The following is a 20355-nucleotide window of genomic DNA, read 5'->3' on the forward strand; positions in this document are numbered from 1 at the left end:
GGGATTAAGCAAGAAAGACTTGAATTTTTTGAGACTATATTTATACAGTACTTTTAGGTAGAAGTGAACCCATCGGGGGACCAACTTGTAGAAAGGAAATAGTTACAACTCTATCCTACTGGTAGATAGTATTAGTAACTATTTGGATAGTACTGAAAGATCCTTTCATACCATGAGATCATTCCATCACTACAAAGAAAGGCTTTCAGGGAAAATGGAAAGCACAATCCTGTGCTTCTACAGCATCTTGATTACAATCAGGGGTTCCATAAGCTGGCTCTGGCCTGTGTGATACTTGTTTTGTTGTTCCTTCATTCACTAAGCACCTTGAAATCGTGAAATCCTAAGGTACTCCTTTTCCTCATCAGCTTCCAGGAGCTATATATATACTCTAAAGTTAGCATGCCCTTTGTTCTCTTTGCCCTGACTAGTGGAAATTGAAATTTTATTCATCCAAAATCATTTTTTTATTCAAAATCATTTTTAACACTTTACATTCAGTTATAACCTTATAATTTCTAACCTTACAGTTGTAGGACTTATTTGAAAATACTGTTAACAGATTCTTTTTTAAACTTATTTTAAGTGATGTATAAGAGCATAACAATTGTACATCTTTATGCAGTAATGTGATTATTTCCTCTGTACTGCAAATTTAATTCAGTGCTATTCACATCCCAGGCCAAACAATCTACCAGTTGAGCCACACCCCCTGCTCGGACTTGATGTTTTGATACATGTGCACATGTGTATAAAGTTAAAATAAGTTAAAGATATCTATCTTTTCAAACATGTATCATGCCTGTATAGTAAAAGCATTCCCACTCGTGATTCTTCCAGCATTTTGAAATGTCGTATGTTATTGCCATGATCTGATCATTCTACTCTGTTATGGATCACCTGAACTTACTCCGATCTAATCATATCTTTGGATCCACTAATTAATTGAAAAGTGTTATAATTTTTATCGGAGACAGCATTAAGTAAAATATGCTGGTATTTGAATGGGTACAACATTGCCTGAGTAGCAACCTATAGGACTTTGTGTGTGTGTGCCTCTCCATGCGCGTGTGCATGTGTGCATTGTTGTACACATGTATTTGTGCTAAGGGTTGAACCCAGGGCCTCATACGTGTTTAGCCAGTTGGGGATTCCAACCCAGTGGTATTTAACATATACATTTGTTCAACGTGATTTAACAAAGACTTTTTTTAAAAACCTACTTCAGGATTTACAAAAACAAACAGTGGCAATCCAAGAAAATCCCTTTGTGAAATAGTAAAAGATCATATTTATTCCAAATCCATTTCTCTGAAAGTGCATGCCTAGCACATAGTAAATGCTTACTAGTAGGCATTAAATCAATTGTTTAAAAAAGCTCAAGTATTGCTCTCTCACAGATTAAAACTTTTGTTTACTTAAGATTTTTGTTTACTAAAACTTCTTTTATTTACTTAAAATTTCCCCGGTGGACAAGAATTGGAGAAATCTTCTGATATTTATATCTTACACATTGTTTGATTTCATGAAACTAAATTAAAATTCTCTCTGATATATAATATATTCTACTTGACAAGTATTGTCAAACTAATAGTTAAATGACATTCTACACATCAATTCATCCAATTTACAGGTTGAGTCTTGATGCTCTCATAAGCATAACCAAATCCTCATATCTTTATGATAAACCAATCTATTTTAACATGAAATGAAATAATATACTTAATTGGAAATCTGCAAATGAGAACTTTTTTATTACTTAAGTGCATTAAGAAAAGATAAATTCACTCAAAAGACTCTTATGTAGACATTCATAATCTGGTGATATAAAAGTGTGGAAGATTTCATCATGTTAGCCTCTGAAACAGAGACCTCCTGATAGACTTCTATGAGCTTGGTTTCTTGAACTAACTTCAGTTCCTCGTGTAAGAAATCAAATATAAGACACAGTCTTAAAGATGGCCAAGTCGTTCTCATCTTTGCAGTTCGAATGTTTCCATATTTGACATGAATTGACTTAACAGCTAACCAGTAAGAACATGGATGATTGTGTGTGTGTGTGTGTGTGTGTGTGTGTGTGTGTGTGTGTAATTTCTATGAAATGATTTGGTTTTAGGTGTATATATATATATATGAAATTACCTTACCTTCGGTTTTTGTTGCTTCTCCTTCTCTGAGGCATTGGATGGTTTTCTCTTCAGCATTTTGAATTCAGACTACTTCTAAGGACTGCCTTCTCAGCTGCTGTTGAAACAACTGAAAACAGTCAGCAGTTGCTGTTTGTGATCAGATAACTTTGAGCCCAGTTGAGCACTACTTCCTCCTTTGGTCAGGATATGACTTCAACCCCTACATGGCTAAAGGGCATTTTTTTTTCTTTTTTTCTTTTCTGTTTTTCTTACAGTAATTCTGTTGTAACTCTTTATGGCCCTGTCTTTCTTACAATCTGAGACTTGTTCCCAATCTCACATTTTGCTGTGCCTAGGGTGATTATAAGTGCAATAATAGCTTCAAAACAGATTTTATTTTCTCTTTTACTACAAAAGTAAAAACCTACAACCCAGGAAATATATTGAACCAACAAGTACAATGCAACTTCAGATTCTGGCAATTTATTATTTAAGAAAAATACTCGAGGATTTTGTAAATAAGCGTTAGAAAATAAAATAGAAGTAGTAAAACATAGAATTTAAACAATTCTACTTCTACAGAGGGCATGTATTCATATACCTTTAAGTGTGGGTGAAATTCACTTTAGTATCAATAGCAGCCAGGCATGAGTGACTCATGTCTGTTATACTAGTACTCAAGAGACTGAAATCTGAGGTTTGAGACTCAAACTCAGACCAAAAAGTCCATGAGAGTCTTATCTCTGATTAACCACAAAAAAGCCAGAGTGGAGCTGTGGCTAGTAGAGAGCTAGCCTAGAGGAAAACAGCTCAGGGACTGGGCCAAGGCCCTGAGTTCAAGTCCAGTATACACACACACACACACACACACACACACACACACACACACACACACACACACGTTTATGCCACTACAAGTCCAGATTAGGCATATAACACTTTCCAAAAGGTAAATGCATTACTGTATTTTTAAACCCTGATTATAAAGAAACCAATTGTACTAGACGCTCATTAATCAGATGCCTAACTGCTAAGAACTATAATGTCATACTCTGATAATTGCATAATTGCTGTTCCAGTGAGGATCAACAGATCAATGGTCCCGTTAGCAGAACAATTCAGGGTCTATATTGAACCTGGAATAGAGTCAATCCACCTTAAAGATTTTCTTTTAATGAAAAGCAAGATATCCAAAAGGAAAAGAAAAGAAGTTCAGACGTTCTTGTTAATTGAGGGTTAATCAACACAGACAGTCTGAAACTTTGCTTCTAATAAAATAGACTGGTTTGAGAAATCAATCTAGATTTCTCTCAATAATTTCCTTGGTTTGAAAACTAGTAATGCTACATTTTTAATTAGCAGTCTTTTCTAGGTTCCAAAGCAGATGACTTCCTTTCTGAGTCTTCCCTCTCATCTCCAAGTGCATCCCAAGACCATTTCCTGTGCTCAAGGCACTGGTTCATTTAAGGATTATTGAATTTAAGTGCTGACCACTACCACTTGAAAATCTACCAAGCTTTCTGACTAACTATATAACACAACTTGATTTTGTTTAAAATAAATGTACTTGTAAAGATTATAATTAGATGACTTCCTATACCAGATAAAAAGGCTTATATTTTTAATAATTAATAGGACAATGTTTTCAAAATACTAACGGGAATAATACCAGGAGACTTGAGAAACTAGGTAATTCCCTAGAAGTATGCTTTCTAAATATTATTTTCTATTTAGTCTTCATTTAGTATAAGCAACCATTTTCTTCCATCTTTCAGGAAATTCAGAGAGATGAAAAAGTATATTTCCTGACTGAAACATTTTTTTATTTTTCTGTTTCCTCGGTCTATAAATAAAACTTTAATTTTGTAATGATTCTAATCAGAAAAATAGGAAAGATAATTCATTCACTTACTACATAAGTTTTCTTGAGACTAAATGCTAACACCAATACAGATCATACTGTTATTTGGCATAACTTTTCAGTGACATTTTACATCAAAAATTGTTTTTGGAGGGACATGTGAAATATCAAGCAGTTACATTTAAGATTGTGTTTACTATAGCTTATATTTCTAGAATGATAATAAATTGAGAATATTCACATTTCTATTACAAATAGACCAAATAAAGGGCTCCAAACTGTTAAAATCCTGGCACTCATAGAAAATCACACGAGAGGATCTCTCAACATGTCATCACCTTAATGATATAAGAACTATTTACAATGGAAATAAAACAAATTCTGATCCTCTAATCGAGAAAAAAAATGTTTCCTGGAGATTAACAGGTATGACACCAACGTCTAATTACAACCTAAATGTACTAAAGTTCAGAAGATAAGGCAGCACATTTTTTTTTTTTTTTGCCAGTCCTGGGCACGAGCTTAGGCCCAGAGGACTATCCTTGGACTTTCTCAAGGGTAGAGCTCTACCACTTGAGCCTCAGTACCATTTCCAGCTTTTTGCTATGTATGTGGTACCAAGGAATCGAACCTGGGTCTTCATGCATGCTAGGCAAACACTCTACCATTAGGTCATACTCCTGGTCCCACATGCTTTTATCAAATTGTTTCTATTTTATGGAATTCTAGGAGCTGGGTCATCCAATGAATGACCCATTGTGATCTAGCGAGATCAAAAGTTCCATGTAGATAGGAACAGGATTTGGGTGGAGAGTCAGTACTGAGCACACCTAACTCCTATGTAGGAGGCCACAGATTGCTTAAGATATGCTAGAACAGGGAAATTGCAACAGCATATGCTCAATCTTTTGTTTACATACATTCCCTTCCCAGTTTTACAACCCAATAGGATGAAACAAGGTCAGGACATTGTGGCATATATATCGTTCCTATTGTGTCCTTAATGGTGATTCAATGTTTTAGCAAAAATGCGATTATTTGACCGACCATGGTATATTTTATAAGAAAGTCAAGTGTGACGTAGATATGTTGTTCAGTAGTGTAGCAAATATTTGTTGAATCATCATCACATTCTAATCACAGGGGATGGAAAAGTAAATATCACAGGAAACTTCTCCTCCATGATCTTAATTGTCTGAGGACCTTGTTCTGGATTCCTCTGTCTTCTACCATAAAGTTGAGGGATGAAATGAGATAGAATCATTTTGAATAATTCTATTCTCCATTTTAATGTTAAGCTCTTTATGTCTGTTTAATGAATGAAGGTTTTCAAATCCAAATTATTCTACAATGCTACTAGATTTTCTGTACTGCCTAAATGATTATGCTTTTTCTAATATACAGACTTATCACAGCCAATCTTATGCCTCCGAGTCTCACTAGAGCAAATATGACCAAGTGCTACTTTAGGATTGGTGGTCTAGAGAGAAAAACTAGCAACAACTCATGTTTAGATAAAGGATACTTGAATGACAACATGGAGTTACCATTTAAAAAAAAAACCTTCCATTCTCCTGGATTAGAAGAAATAATATTTTGAAAAATGACAATGCTCCTCAAAGCTATCTACAAATTCAATGCAATACCCATCAAAATTCCAACATTCTTCAGTAATATAGAGAATGCAATACAAAAAATTTCTGTAACAAAAGACCTTAAACCAGCAAAAATCATCCTTAGCAGGAAGAACATTATCGGAGGAATATTAATAACAAAGTTTAAACTCTATGATAAAGCTGTAGAAAAAAAATAGGTTGGTATGGCACAAGAATAGGCCCAAGACCATTGAATAGAAGACCTAGGAATGAGCCCACAGACCCATCGGCATCTAATATTTGATAAGAGAGCCACAAACACAGGATGGAAGAAGCCTCTTCAACAAATGGCATTGACAGAATTGGCTTTACCCATGAAGAAAACTGGAGCTAGATCCCTTATATACCACTCTGCACCAGAATCTATTTTAAATGGTTAAAATCCCTGTGAAAATAGTTCAAAGACCCCAGAGTAGGGCAGAATATCATGAAAAGTACTACAGGAGTGAACAGGGGACCCACTAGGGCTCCTAGGCACAGATCAGAACTTCCTAAATAAATCTTCAGTAAGTTTATCTGTCTTTTTGGAGGCAAGGAGGGAGAACACAGAAATGGCAGGACAAATGTAGCTGTGACACTCACTAGAGGCTATGTGGAAATGAGGGGAGATGGGAGGAAAAAAAGCACTGGAAGAAAACAAGGGAAGACTTGACACTGTCCAAAAAGAAATGTGCTCATTAGCTGTTGTATGTAACAAAAAATTAAATATAAATAAAAGTCAATCATAGAAGGAACTTAATCAAGATTGTCTGTACAGGAAAAGGATGGGTAATAAGTTTATTGTATCTGTCCTGCAGTATGTGACTTTCCTGAAATGAATTGGGATAATGCAGGCAAGATATTTAGTCTTTTGCCAAAAGAAATACACCTACATTTACAACAATACTATATAATACATATCGTATTTTCTCAAAGCCAGAAAAGTACAAAATAAAAATTGAGAATTTTTTTAACTCCCAGAATTTATCCTACTGTACTTTCAGAGACAACTTTCCCCAGGGAAACGCTAAAGTTCAGTGAGCATTTTCCATGATTTGTCATTCTCCAATGAAGTGTTACAACTTTTGTATCTATAACTAAATTTCTGCTGATAGGTGCAGAAGTTAGAGTTTAGTAGGACATTAATACTAATAACTAATTATGTGTGTGTGTGTGTGTGAAAACCACAATTGGAAATCATAAATTCTTAAAATATAGATTTGTATTCACTCTTAGTTTTAGCTCTTATCTTTCTTTGGTTATGGAAAGATACCTTTTATAGTAAAACCTAATAATGCAATGAAAGTACAGTAAAACACATTTGTAACTTCCCTGAGAAACAATCAGTAGTTTAGTAACTAGTGTCATTATTTCCTGGAATATTTGGAACAAGTGCTGAACACAGGGCACTCATTAGCTCCATAGAATTCGCTTTCCATATGACTTTTGAGATGAACCTTACATCTTCATTTTCCATTTCATAATATCTCCATCTTTTGATTTGTTTTTGCCAGCCCTGGGGTCAAGCCTCAGGGCCTGGACACTGTCCTTGAACTTTCTCAGTGCTAAAACTCTATCACTTGAGCCACAGCACCACTTCTGACTTTTTCTGTGTATGTGGTACCAAGGAATTGAACCCAGAGCTTCGTGCATGCTAGGCAAACACTCCACCACTTGGCCATACCCCTAGCCCCATCTTCTGGTTTTATATTACATACATAGCTTACTTTCAAAAGGATTTGATGGTTAGGATTAAGCAGTAAAAAGATACAGCTTACCTAGAACTTCACTGTAAAACTGATCCCATCTCTCCACAGTAAATACTTGAAAACAAAAGTCAGAAAAAAGCGGAGAAACCATGTTTTTCACCCTCTCAATGAATGTCATTTGATCAGTTACTTCAGACATGACTAAAGGCACATAGGAAGGAGGTACTGGAAGCCCCCCACTGGACCTCTCATATGTGTAGCCAGGGAAGAAGGGGAGAGTGTACACAAAAAGAAGCCTTAGTAGCTCACCTAGCAGCTCTCCACAGCAAGCAAAGGCATCTGCAAGAATGATATCAAACTCTGACTTTTGTAGTTTTGTTATAAGTTCCTTGTTCAAAACCAGTTGTTCCATGGTATCAGTTGTTCCATGGTATCAGAAGAAGTCCTGAAGAGACTTTGCAAATTTGAATAATATGTCCAAAATGGGTCTTGTGAAAGTTCATATATAAGATCTTCCAACTCATTCTTACTCAAAGATGTAGTGTAAATTTCAAATTTAATAGTAGGTGATTGGTTGGGATCAACAAAAATCGAGGCAGATGGGAGAAGGACTGTCACCTCATGGCCTCGCTGCACAAGTTCATGCAGAATTATCTTGACATTGATCCAGTGGCTGTATTCCATGGGTGTTACCAGAACTTTCCCACAATGTCCAGAGCTAAAGTAATATATCCATGATACCATTAGAAGAAAAGAAAGCCATTTCATAGACATCTTGGTAGAATGCAGTGCTTCTTTTACACTGATGTCTTCTCTATGTCTTTTGTGTAAGAATGACTCAAACATGAAGTTAAAATGTAACCCGTGTATTTCAAGTTGAATAAATAATATTATTTGCTGGATCATGTGAACCTCAGGTAAACAAACTCAGGGTTATAAAAGGTTATTTTTTAAAGCTAATATTTATTGAGAATTTTATTCATGTATTAACAAACCATTTTATTTATTTTTTATCTATTGAGATTTTGAAGTCTTCTTTGTCATTAGCAGGAGAATTACATAGAAAATCATCATCAAGGCAATAGATGGTATCATCATCATTGTTAATCAATTTATCTAACACTTACAAAAAATGTACCAATATCAGCAGAAAACATTTTCTGATGTATATACACAAAGCATTCAACAAGATTTTACAACACAAAATAAATCTTAGCAAATTTAACATTAAAAATCATTTTACTGACTTCTAGAGACCTCAGAAGAATAAAAATGGGATGCTAAAGACAATTTTATGCTGAAGATGATTTTGATAACTTGGATGAAATGGATTTATTTCTGGTGAAATTCCAAATTATTAAAGCTTACAGAAAACTTAAGTTCCTCTATTTATTAATTATATAAATTGAATTTGTAGTTAGAAGCTCAACAAAAGTAAATACAGGAATAATTCAGGTATAGATGGATTAGGAAAAGGAAACTTATAGAAGGAACTCTACTGTAAACCTTATGGTCCATCCTGTTATAGGAACCTTAATCTGTACTTAAGATTACAACCTGGGATCTAATGAAGTTTTGTGTAGTTCTGTACTTGATTATTTAGTTGACAGCTTCAAAAACACATAGGGCAACTTGGTGTTGTAGACTTGTCCCGTAGTCTCATTACCTCATCATCTCGATCATTCATAACATGTGGTAAAGGGTAATATAAGATATTACAGATAAATGATGGGATGTCACTTCCCTCAGGCCTATGGTGGAAATATTGGAGTCTAGGGAATGGTGGTTTCTCTGTGAATCTCTTACATGTCCTAATTTCCTGAAGTTGTTTTTAAACCCATTCTGTCCCCAGAGTCCTTTTCTATTAATCCTTTCATTTATCTTTCTTTTACAATTGCTGAAATTCTTTAAGTCTACACTTGCATTTTTGTATACAACATCTCTAGAGCTTCACCACGGAATTTCAATACCCTCATCTTGCTTCTGAAAAGTCAAGAAGTTGAGGCACAATCTTTGTTTTACCTCACATGGGTAAAAGAGAGTAACAGGTAAATAATAAAACCATGAAAGTATCATTGAGCCTAGTAGGTTCAAGAAAAATAAAGCATTAGTGACCTATTAATATCTTAATTTTATTAGACAATGCTAGTTGATTATTACTAAACAAAATTTTGTTTCACTCCCTCCTTTAGTTTTTATGTCAAGCCCTATTAGAAATTGTGGTTTGGATCACTGGGTATAAATAGGGAAAATGTACCGTTCACAGGGACATTAGGTACCAGGACTGTTATAACTGTTATTTCTTCTTATTATAAAGCACAGGGGAGGTTTTGGATGACTCCTTGGAAAATCTCTTGGAGAGAATCTAGTAATTCTTTTTCTTTTTCCTTTTTCTTCGTTTTTTAAAAAAAAAATTTGATCGGTCCTGGGGTTTAAACTTAAGGCCTTGGTGCCATTCCTAAGCGTCGTTGTGCTCAAGGCTAGTGTTGTTGTACCACATAAGCCACAGCACCACTTCCAGATTCTATTTTTGAGTAGTTTACTGATGTCAGAGTCTCATGGACCTACCTTCCTTGACTTTGAAGAGTGACCTTCAGAGCTCAGCTTCCTCCATTGCTAGGATTATAGAGGTAAGCCACAGTTCCTAGCTAACATTGTTCCTTATTTTAAATTACAAAAAAGAAAATGTAATACATCATCTTCCTACTTTTACTATGGAAGAAATGAAGAATAGAAAGAAATGAGGCTAATGATCTAAGAAGAATTTGATAAACCAAGGAATCCTGCCAAGATAAGACAGTCATGAAAGAAACCATGTTTCCTAGGTCACATCTATTCATAAAAAGATATCTAGGTCCGGGAGTTTGGCCTAGCAGTAGAGTGCTTGCCTAGCATGCACGAAGACCCGGGTTCAATTCCTCGGTATCACATACATAGAAAAAAGCCAGAAGTGGTGCTGAGGCTCAAGTGGTAGAGCTCTAGCCTTGAGAAAGTCCAAGGACAGTGCTCATGCCCTGAGCTCAAGCCCAGGACTGGCCAAAAAAAAAGTCTAAAATATAGTTTAAAGGAAAACTGAATAGAATTCCAATATGCATGAAGTAATCTACTCCAACTTAAAAATATTAGTAGTAATGACTGTGCTATTAAATGCTAGGAATTGTCCTGTGTGCTCTATGTGTATATTTTTTCCATGTAATCTGCAGACATTTTCATGAACTGAGTCCAGTCCTATCATTCTTGAAGTACTGGACTCAGGATTCAATCCAAACCTCAGCTCACAGCCATCACTCTCTGTCATGCTTATGTCTTGGCACACTTACTGGATTTGGCATAAAATCGGAGTGATTTATTGGGCAGCCAAGGTCAAGAATGGTATAGGCTGGAAGCAGGGTAAAGTTGAGCTGGCAGATAGAGAGAAATTGATACAAACCATGAAGTCACTAAGTCTGCAACAAATCCCAAATCCTCTTCTAGAATGAAGGTTTAGCATCAGGAGGACAAAGCTGCCATGTTTCAGCCTAGTTTACCAAGTTTTGTCTCTTATTAACCTTGGGGGAAACCTTAGCAATAATCATTGTCTCTATTTTAATGTTTATAAAAATTGGTATGATCTGGGTAAGAGTATAAATTATTTTCATCTACACTTGATGAAATCCCTGAAATTCTGAAGTTCCCTGTCTCTGTGTTCTGAATTTTTTGTGTGCTGCCAATAAATATATGTTTATATTTGAAACCTGGAGCTGGAGAGAAAGGAGTCATAATATACTATGAGGGGGAATGTAGATCATTATAGTATCTATGCAAAGGATATCAAGGATCCCCGAATAAGTAAAAATCCCCAAATAAGTAAGGATCCAACTGCACAACTCCTTAGTTGGTATACCTGGATACAAATACACTCAAGTATCTTAAGTGCTATCCACAATTGCTGAGGTAGAAAAATCAGCTTAGATGACACTTAACACATGAATGAGTTAAAATATGTGTTTATGATGGAGTATTATTCATCCAAAAGGATGAAATCAAATCATTGGCAGGAAAGTAGGACATCATGTTACACAAAGTAAGTCAAAGTACAAACACAAGTATCACATGCTTTCTTTCTTGTGTGGAAAAAAAACCCAAAAAACAAAACAAAACAAAACAAAAAAACACCTGAAAGCAGAAGAGGTACTCTTAGGAAGTGGAAAGGAGGCCAGGGGTAAAAAGATAAAGACAATTGAGAGTATAAAGTATAGTAGACAGAATTGATGTGCATTACATAAAGATATGAAAATACCATACAGAAGACCCTTAATATATACTATTATTATGTTTGTAACCCCCAAAAGATGTTGTTGGGATATGGGACTTTTCTTTCTTTAGATCTTGCGAACAGATCCCTCAAGAATGAATTTAATAGCCTTGAGTTTGTTCGTGTATAACACTCACCCTTTCAGTGACCTAAGTTCCATTCACTAGGCCCCATCTCTAGGTTCCTAATAGTGTAACAGGCTAAAAACAGGGCTACATCACCAGGGCCTCTGACAGGCATACGAGGTTCCTCTGTGGAGCCAGGCACAGTGGCTTCTACCTGTTACAACTGTCATTCTAGTTGCTTCGGAAGTGAGATAATAGGCGGATGGAAGTTTGAAGACAGCGTAAGATCTTCATCTCAACAAATAACCAGCATGGTGGCTTGTGCCTGGAACCATAGCTACACAGGAGATGAAAGTGAGATTGTGGCACAAGGCTGCCCCAAGCCTTAACAGTAGAACCAAGATTCAAAAAACAATGAAAGCTGTTGGGGACTGACTGTGGGGTCAGTGACCGTGACTGTGGGGTCAGTGACCTTGGACCCGCACAATTGAGTACACAAGGAAGTAAGCTCTTATCATGATTTTGGGCTGTGTCAATAGCTTCTCATTTAACCTGTTTGGGACTTGATAGCTTCTCATTCAACTATTTCAGACTTGATACTGTTTGTACGAATGTAGCCCCTGGCAGTTCCCTAGTTTAAAGAAGTGTATTTAAGATTGAGAACTGGAAATAAACTGGGCTACAGTCTTGGGCTACAGGCTTCTTAAGCTGTGGCTCCTGATTTGGGCTGTAGCCCTCCTGAACCCCATCTGTTTGTCTCTCTTCTATTTTTTCCTAGTCCTTGCCCCCTATTTCAGGAATCCCAATCTGCGAACCCTGGTTTGCTGCCGGTTGGCCCCGGCAGAAAGCAAAAATGGTAGCTGAATTGCTTAGATGACTTGTTTAGCAAGGCCCCTGGATCAATCCTCAGTATCACAAGAAAAGCAAGCTCTCGCTGTTCTAGCTAAGCAAAATATATTTATGCCAGTCACATGTCTTCACATTATTGTATGATTGCCATCTTTTATTCTACTATTAAAACCATCTTCCTATCTTTTCTTGCTTGCTAAGTTGGAAAGGTGGGTAATTGAAGGGTTATCTCTATCACAATCTATTCTACCCAACAATTCTCAAGATTTGCATGTTGACAAGGGCATAGAAATAAAGGACAGTCTGTTCTCACATTCAAGATACCATTCCATCTCCACACATTCCTTTACTTCTCACTTGAATAGGCAATATGAGACAACAGTCAAGACTTACATTTGATTGAAATCTTAAAAATAACTTTTAAATTTATTTTTATATTTTTACTTTTTGAGTAATGTTTCCTTCTTAAATACATTCAAGTAAAAAATTGTCTTCAAGTAGTTGTACAAATGGGTTGTCATTTAACTAAGCAGTTTATGAACACAATGTATCTTGATCAATATCATCTCTTTTAACATTCTCACCTAATCTTTCCAGCCTACTCCTTTAAAACATATGCTTGCAAAGGGATGAAGTGAGATAAAGTGGAGAGGGATAGGCTAATGAAAAGAAGAATGAGGCAGAGAATACAGCAAAAATGCAACGTTTATATTGCAAAATTAAATTAACTTTTATCTGAAAACAGTACACATCTCATGTACTATTAAAATCCTCCCTTTTCTTTGACATTTACTTCTCAGAAGCCCAAAAGGAACATACGACATACTGATCAATAGACCGTGATTTCCTGCCTTTACCTACTGAAGAAAAATGAAACTAATAAAATATTGCTGAAAAAATAATACATGAACTTCCTTTCCATAGAAAAGCTATTCTCAAACAGGAAGAACAACATAATTTCCATTTCCTTTCTACTTAACTCATCAGAAAAATGTATAGCAGAGTCAAAAAGGATCAGATTTTCCTTATATTTTGATATTATAATAAAGCTGTACAGTTATAGAAGGTAATTACATATCTTGTTTATTAAAACAATCAAAGCCATCCACATCAGATCTGCATGTTCACACCTCTCACTGAAATATAAAGTGAAATACTGGAATCACATGAGTTTAAGTAAAAGGAGTAGAATAGAACCAAAGTGGATCTTTTTAATATGACTATGTTTACCATAGCAAATCAGATTTCATGATATCAGATGTATTTCTTTTGTATATGTGCTCAATTCATTGAAGTGAAAGTCCACCTCTTTTTTAACAGAAATTAAAAAAAATATATTCTTAAGAAGTTATATCATATTCCTCTTCCCAACCCAACACGAAAATCAGGTTTCTATACAATGCCACACCGAAGCTTAGACCTTCAAAACCTACCTAAGTTCTAATTTTAAAGTATTGCATGTGTCACTTGTAGAAGGGAAAATTCAATTGATCATTTACAAGAGTTCACAAATATGTTGCCTGCAACTCAATATGATTTCTCATTAGAAAACTTTCCATAACTTTTGAAGCTATATCAGATACATACATACATACATACATACATACATACATACATACATACATACATCATATCCCCTGTTTTATTTCCCTGAGCAGTGAATTCTGACCAGCTGAAGTTCTTACGGGCTTTGACAACCAGTCCTCTGAAGAACTTGGCTAGAGGTCAAGTCTTCATGTGTCAGCCATCAGTGGAGGCATAGAGGTGAGGAGAGTAAGGTTGACTGTTGATACAGCCTTGCATTCAGATAAGCTCTATGAACTTGAATCCAGTCCTTTTTACTCTTACATTCTTCATTGGTAAAGAGGAAAATGTGTTTTCTTTTAAGATAGTTGTTAGTATTAAGTCAGACAATATGAAATTCTTGACCCAGGGATAGGCTTAATACATGCTAATCTGACGACTACGAAGCAGCTAAGGCTTGTTAATTCCAAGTATTCAAGTTACTGGCATTCTAGGCTGTGAACTTATTGTGAACAAACTTCTTGGTAACCTATTTTAACCTAATTTCCAAAGCCTGTGCATGTTTCCTTAATAATGCTGTTCTTGTTGTGCGATGTGCTGTAATGATATTTGAATATGCTGTTTATCTTCAGCTACCAGCAAGGGGAAGTTTCTGCAGGGGAATTCAGTTCTGCTTTCACAGAGATTTGATGATAGCATTTAACTGTGAGTTTTCATTCACTGTCTGCTCATGGCTGGGAAGGCATAATCCTTTCTGTCCCTGGCCTCACTGTGCTACTCTCTTCTTTTCTTGATCTAACCCTGTTGGTCTCCTCTCTGTGTTCAGATGGTTCAGTTCTTTGCTCAACTTTGGCCTTCTGCTTGTGGTGTCTTTCCCTCCATTTCTGACTTGGCTGGTTCTTTTCTCAAGCTATCAGCTTCCAAGTCGCCTCCCCAGAGGACCAAGTAAATATGTATAGTTGTTTGATAGATTTTTACCATTTCGTAGAGTTGTTAAGTTTTCCCATTTGGTTTTGTTCTTGTCCAGGGGCTTGAACTCAGAGCCAGGGAACTGTGTGTGAGCTTTTATGCTTAAGATTAGTACAGTTTCACTTTGAGCCACAGAGCCATTTCTAGCTTTTTAGTCATTAATTGGAGATAAGAGTCTCAGTTACTTTCCTCCACAGGCTGCCTTTGAATCAAGATCCTCTGAGCTCAGCTTTGATTAGCTAAGATCACAGGCCTGAGCTACCTGCCCTTGGATGTTTTGTTTTGCTTTAAATTTGGATTGCCTAGAAGGAAAAGCCAGACTTATTTGCTTGATCACCATATCACTTACAGCAGGGAAATGCTAAGGAAGTATTTGAATGAAGGAAAAAAACTTGTGTGATTGTTTTTCTTAATGCCCTAATGTTAAGCTCATATTTTTACTCTATGTGACTTTGTTACCTGGTATATTGTATATAGGTTTAGTTGTTTCTTTGAAATAGGAAAAGGAAGGGGGGAAACAAGATGGTTGGGAAGGGGTAAGGGGAAGGAAATGGGACAAAAACATGAGAAGTGGTATCAATGTATGAGAAGTAATGCACCTGCTGCCTGACAAATGTAACTGTAACCTCTCTATACATTATCCCAACAATAAAAAAGGTATGGATATTTGAAAAAATCACACCTATATTAACTATGCAAAATCTATACTGTCTCCTTGGATTGGAAAACATTAAGACTGACTGAAATCTTGCCTCTGATATTTCTCAAAAATACAAAGGATATAGTAGATTGAATAAATGTTGAATGTGATGCTATAAACATTTTTGCAAAACTTTTGAAACATCAAGATTGCCAGCCACTTTAAATTACTTTCTTATTTCTGTAGAAATCTGTAAAATATGTCAAAATATTTTCATAGTGATGAAAATGGTCTATTATTGATTTATATTACATGCTTTCATCAGGATTCAACACCTTTTTAACATAAATTATTTTTATTCTAACAGCTTTCCTGTGAAGTACTTACCCTGCTTTTATGCATATGGGAAACTGACTATTTGAATTTCTCTTTCTACAGACTCAGCTCCTGATTCCAGGACTTCTAATTTTGAGCCCATAAGCTTTCCTGTCAAACATTCACTGAAATGAATTATCTCCTTGCCTATTGAAAGTAATTATATTGGTCCTTTTCCCACATCCTTGTCCTATAGTTCTGTGAATTTTGGATCTTGACATGAATTTGCTAATTCATCTTTTTGGTGATTGTGGTTAGAAAGCTTAGAAAGCTAAGTCTTTCCATTCAAAACAGAAATAAAAAAACTTTCTTTGAAATCTGATAAAAAAAACCTAGGGGAAAACCATCAACCTTTGCTTTAAGAGTTTGTGGTACAACCAGTAAGAACATCATGTAGCATCTTCAAAGCCAACTTCTGTATTTTAACCAGCAAAGGTCATTATCTTTGCTGACAATTGGTAAATGAATAAAATTCCCTTAGTGATGACGTACTGCTGTGGCACCAACCTGGAAACTGAAGAAGCTGGTCCTTGGTGCTTCACACTGTGGTCACCTACTTAGGAAACTATTACACATTATGGGCCTTTCCTATACTTTGTACAGGAGAAAGTCCTTTCAGTGCAGCAAACAAGTTGTGAACTTCCCATAGGCATAATATCTTACTTCTGACCTCTTTTTGTCACTCTTGTCATATTTGATCCCGATAAGACTTTAACATATTTAATTGATTGTCTTCTGAGGGCCTAAAACGTTACCAGATATCAATGATCTGAAGATCTGAATACATTTGATATACACACGGACACATTCACCACTTATTGAAAGCTTCATAGAAGGTCCCCAAAGACAATGAACTATCAGTGTCATGTGCCTGAGAGAGATACAGTATACAGTAAAGCATAGGAAGGAAAACATTCATTTCCCAAAGAAATAAGGAAACCTTCCACTAAGGAAGCAATGCTTTAGGAAAGACTGAAGAAGTTGCCACAAAGATGAGGACAGAAATGACACACTGTAGATATGGGAAGGACATATAATAGAATTAGAAGTATAAGAATGCTTGATATAATCTGGGAAGGAGAAGCCATTTTCTACAGTAACTGCATATTTTAAACAGGTAGGAAGAGAGTGACAGGGCTGGCAAGTGTTGGCCCATCTCTCTTCCCATTAGGACGATCTAGAGGACACACCTCACCTATTGAGCCAGACATTGAGCCAGAGGATTTCAGTTTGTGGATGAAATTGGATGAAATAGAGGAGAAGAGAGATTGGGTGGCATTGGTAGGCACATATTGAGCTCATAAACTGACATGTTGGAATGAAACTCCTTTTCACAGTACTTAATAACAAGGAAAGAATAAAACTACTGCAGAGTCCTCTCTCCCATTACCTCATAATGCCACCTCATTTGGATATAGAGTGGTTGTTGATGTAAGCAGTTCAGTTAAGGTGAGTTCATAAAGTAATGGGGTGGACTTTGTAATCCAATAGGGTTGATGCTATTAAAAGAATAAGGAAATTTAGAGGTTTAAGAAGATGAAGTAGGAAAATATAGTAAGAACTTGTATGTGTAAAGGACAAAAATGCCACCCAAATGTAACAATGTCTAGGGCTCCCAGAGAATTACAGAGACAAGGAAGGATAGAGAAATATGGCAGAGGACATGGTACTGCCAACACCTCATGTTTGAATATCTAGGTTCCAGAACTCTGTAATAGTATGACATATAGTCAATACATACCACTTGATTATGCAGCCCTAGAAAACTAATTAATACATTGGACTACAAAGAATAAATTTGAATATAATGAGAGGATGAGGAACTCCTGAGACAGTTGCCAATTGTGAGAAATAGTTTATTCTGTGAATAAACTGGTGCATAAGGTGAAGATGAAAAGTGGAGAGATGTATTTTTTCCTCCTATGTGCCAAGTTTTCAAAGCCTATAGTTAATATTTCCTCAATATCTTTGTCTTTGTAACAAACATAGCTGAAGAAAAAAGCATTCTTCTCCTACTCAGTTTAGTCCAAAATGTTATAGGAGTGGTCTCCAGTTTGCATATCACCTGGACAAAAAGAGAGGGATGCTTTGAAGTTGGAGTCCTGTGAGATCACCTTATTTACTGATGGGAATGTCACGATGAAAAATGATAGCACTAGTATAGTGATATAGATATTTGGATTAGTTTGATGTTGATAAAAATAATTCAGTTGAGATCTCATAACCATGAAATAAATGAAATTAATTTTCCAGTAGGAATCCATTTGAGTTCCCAGAATTGTTTTCTTTGATCTTTATTCTAATTGGAGAAACTGATTTATGTCCATAGCATGAACTGTCTATTCCTATGCAAGCAAAAAGCTAAGTAAACATGCTATAACTAGATCAATACTGGGAATAATGCAGCAGAGATGTCATTTCAGTTAGGCTTATTTTTTCCAAATGCATACATTGTAATGATAATGAATAGCTTTGTTGCAAGCAAGTGACTTCCTTATCATTTGGATAGGGGCCTTTGAAACCTATGACACTCCCAAGGCTATATATTCATCAAAGATGTCTAATCCTGACTAGATCAAATACGTTCTATCATAAACGCCAAAATATTCTCAATATTTTAGGCAGTGTAAAAACACATATACATAATATACAAGGATGTACCAGACTAAAGTATCAGAATTCACTAAATAGCAAGGAGACACTGCCACAGAATTCTGATTCATGTGGTGCAGTTTCTTCATAACACCTGCCTGATAAACAACATTTGTACTTGCACATATGGGTAAATTATTGAATCAGTGTAAGCCATGCTTTCAAGGTGTCTTTCATTTGCTAGAATATCATAACTGACAATTTTACAAATTATTAATTATATGCATTACCTCATTTATAGAATATTGAATTTTATTAAAAGAAAATTTTAACAAGATATGCATTTGTTTTGAATTCAAAATGTATAACAAAATAAATTTAAAAATCACTGCAATCAATGCAGTTAAGATTCTTTCTACCTTTATTTGTTTATTTGAAATAGGGAAGGGAAAGGAAAAATAAGAGGAGTGAGAGGGGAGGGTAAGGGAAATGGGGAAAACATGAGAAAGCCAGGTGTGGGGGGCTCATGCCTGTAATCCTACCTACTCAGGAGGCTGAGATAAGAGGATCCAGGTTCAAAGTCAGCTCAGGCACTAAAGTCTATGAAACTCTTATCTCCAGTTAACCACTAGAAAACCAGAAGTGATACTTTGGCTCCAGTGGGTAGAACAGTAGTCTTGAGATGAAGATCTCAGGGACAATGCTCAGGCCCAGATTTCAAGCCTCATGACCGACAAAGCAACAACAAAAAAAGAAAGAAAAACAATGAGAAGGGGTAGTAATGTATCCACTATCCGATGAATGTAACTGTAACCCCATTATATATCACCCCAACAATAACACACACACACACACATTATTTCAAAACATAAAAAACATGCTGACACAATTTAGAATTCAGATCTGTTTTTGAACCCATACAAAAAATTCCTTTGGAAGAATTAAGGCTCAGAGAGGAGATAAGAAGTCTGAACAAGGAAAGATGGTAGAAGGAAGGCAGCACAAGTGTCTTCATCCGCATTGCTATTGTCACAGGCATTTCCTCCCTAATACTAAGCCTTGTATACAGAAAAAGAGTTTCTCTACTAATTCTTTGTGAAATGACATTTTAAAGACGTCTGTGGCTTTAGTCACTGTGATGTGATAATTTCTTACCCTAACAAGGCATAATTCTTTTCCAAGGAAAGAAGAGCTATAAAGAATTAGGAGGGAATTATAGTTGTGGTACTGATTTTCTATCATTGTGTAGTTGACATTTGTGTCAGAATCACTTATGACAGAATTATCTAAACAGAAAAACATGAGTGAAAAAGAAGCAATAGTTCAGAAGAGTACCAGAAATTAATTCCAAACATCCTATAGGAGCTGGCTAAGTTGGATATATTCACTTACTGGCATTTATCCAGGTTTTTTTTCATTCTTCCAGTATCATCTTTGAGTTTGTTAACATTGGGAAATGCCTGTGTTTTCTGGAGGTCTGATTGACGAACACTACCTGTAGTCAAAAAATAGTAATATTGGCTCTGAATCGATGCAGTTTCTTTCGAGGAATGTGATCTGGTCAGACCTTCTATGCCTGCTGACTAAATTTAAGAGCTCCACAGATTAAGACTTTCACAGATAAGCTAAAACCTAACATTCCCTATAATCCTCTACTCAGTCTACTTCATTACTGTATAGAAAGGAGGAGAGATTTCTTTGGAGAAGACAATAA

At 35.8% G+C, this 20355-nt stretch overlaps 1 protein-coding gene and 1 pseudogene across 1 annotated transcript in view; both read right to left on the reverse strand.

Moving 5' to 3' along the window:
* Positions 1-20355, reverse strand: part of Samsn1 (SAM domain, SH3 domain and nuclear localization signals 1) — a 134721-nt gene that overhangs the window by 46332 nt on the left and 68034 nt on the right. The gene's annotated exons all lie outside the window — the stretch shown is intronic.
* Positions 7377-8107, reverse strand: LOC150069557 (UDP-glucuronosyltransferase 2B31 pseudogene; annotated as a pseudogene).

Source organism: Megascapheus bottae, chromosome 1 (assembly GCF_031878675.1).
Source record: "Megascapheus bottae isolate mThoBot1 chromosome 1, mThoBot2.hap1, whole genome shotgun sequence".
Classification (NCBI taxonomy): domain Eukaryota; kingdom Metazoa; phylum Chordata; class Mammalia; order Rodentia; family Geomyidae; genus Megascapheus; species Megascapheus bottae.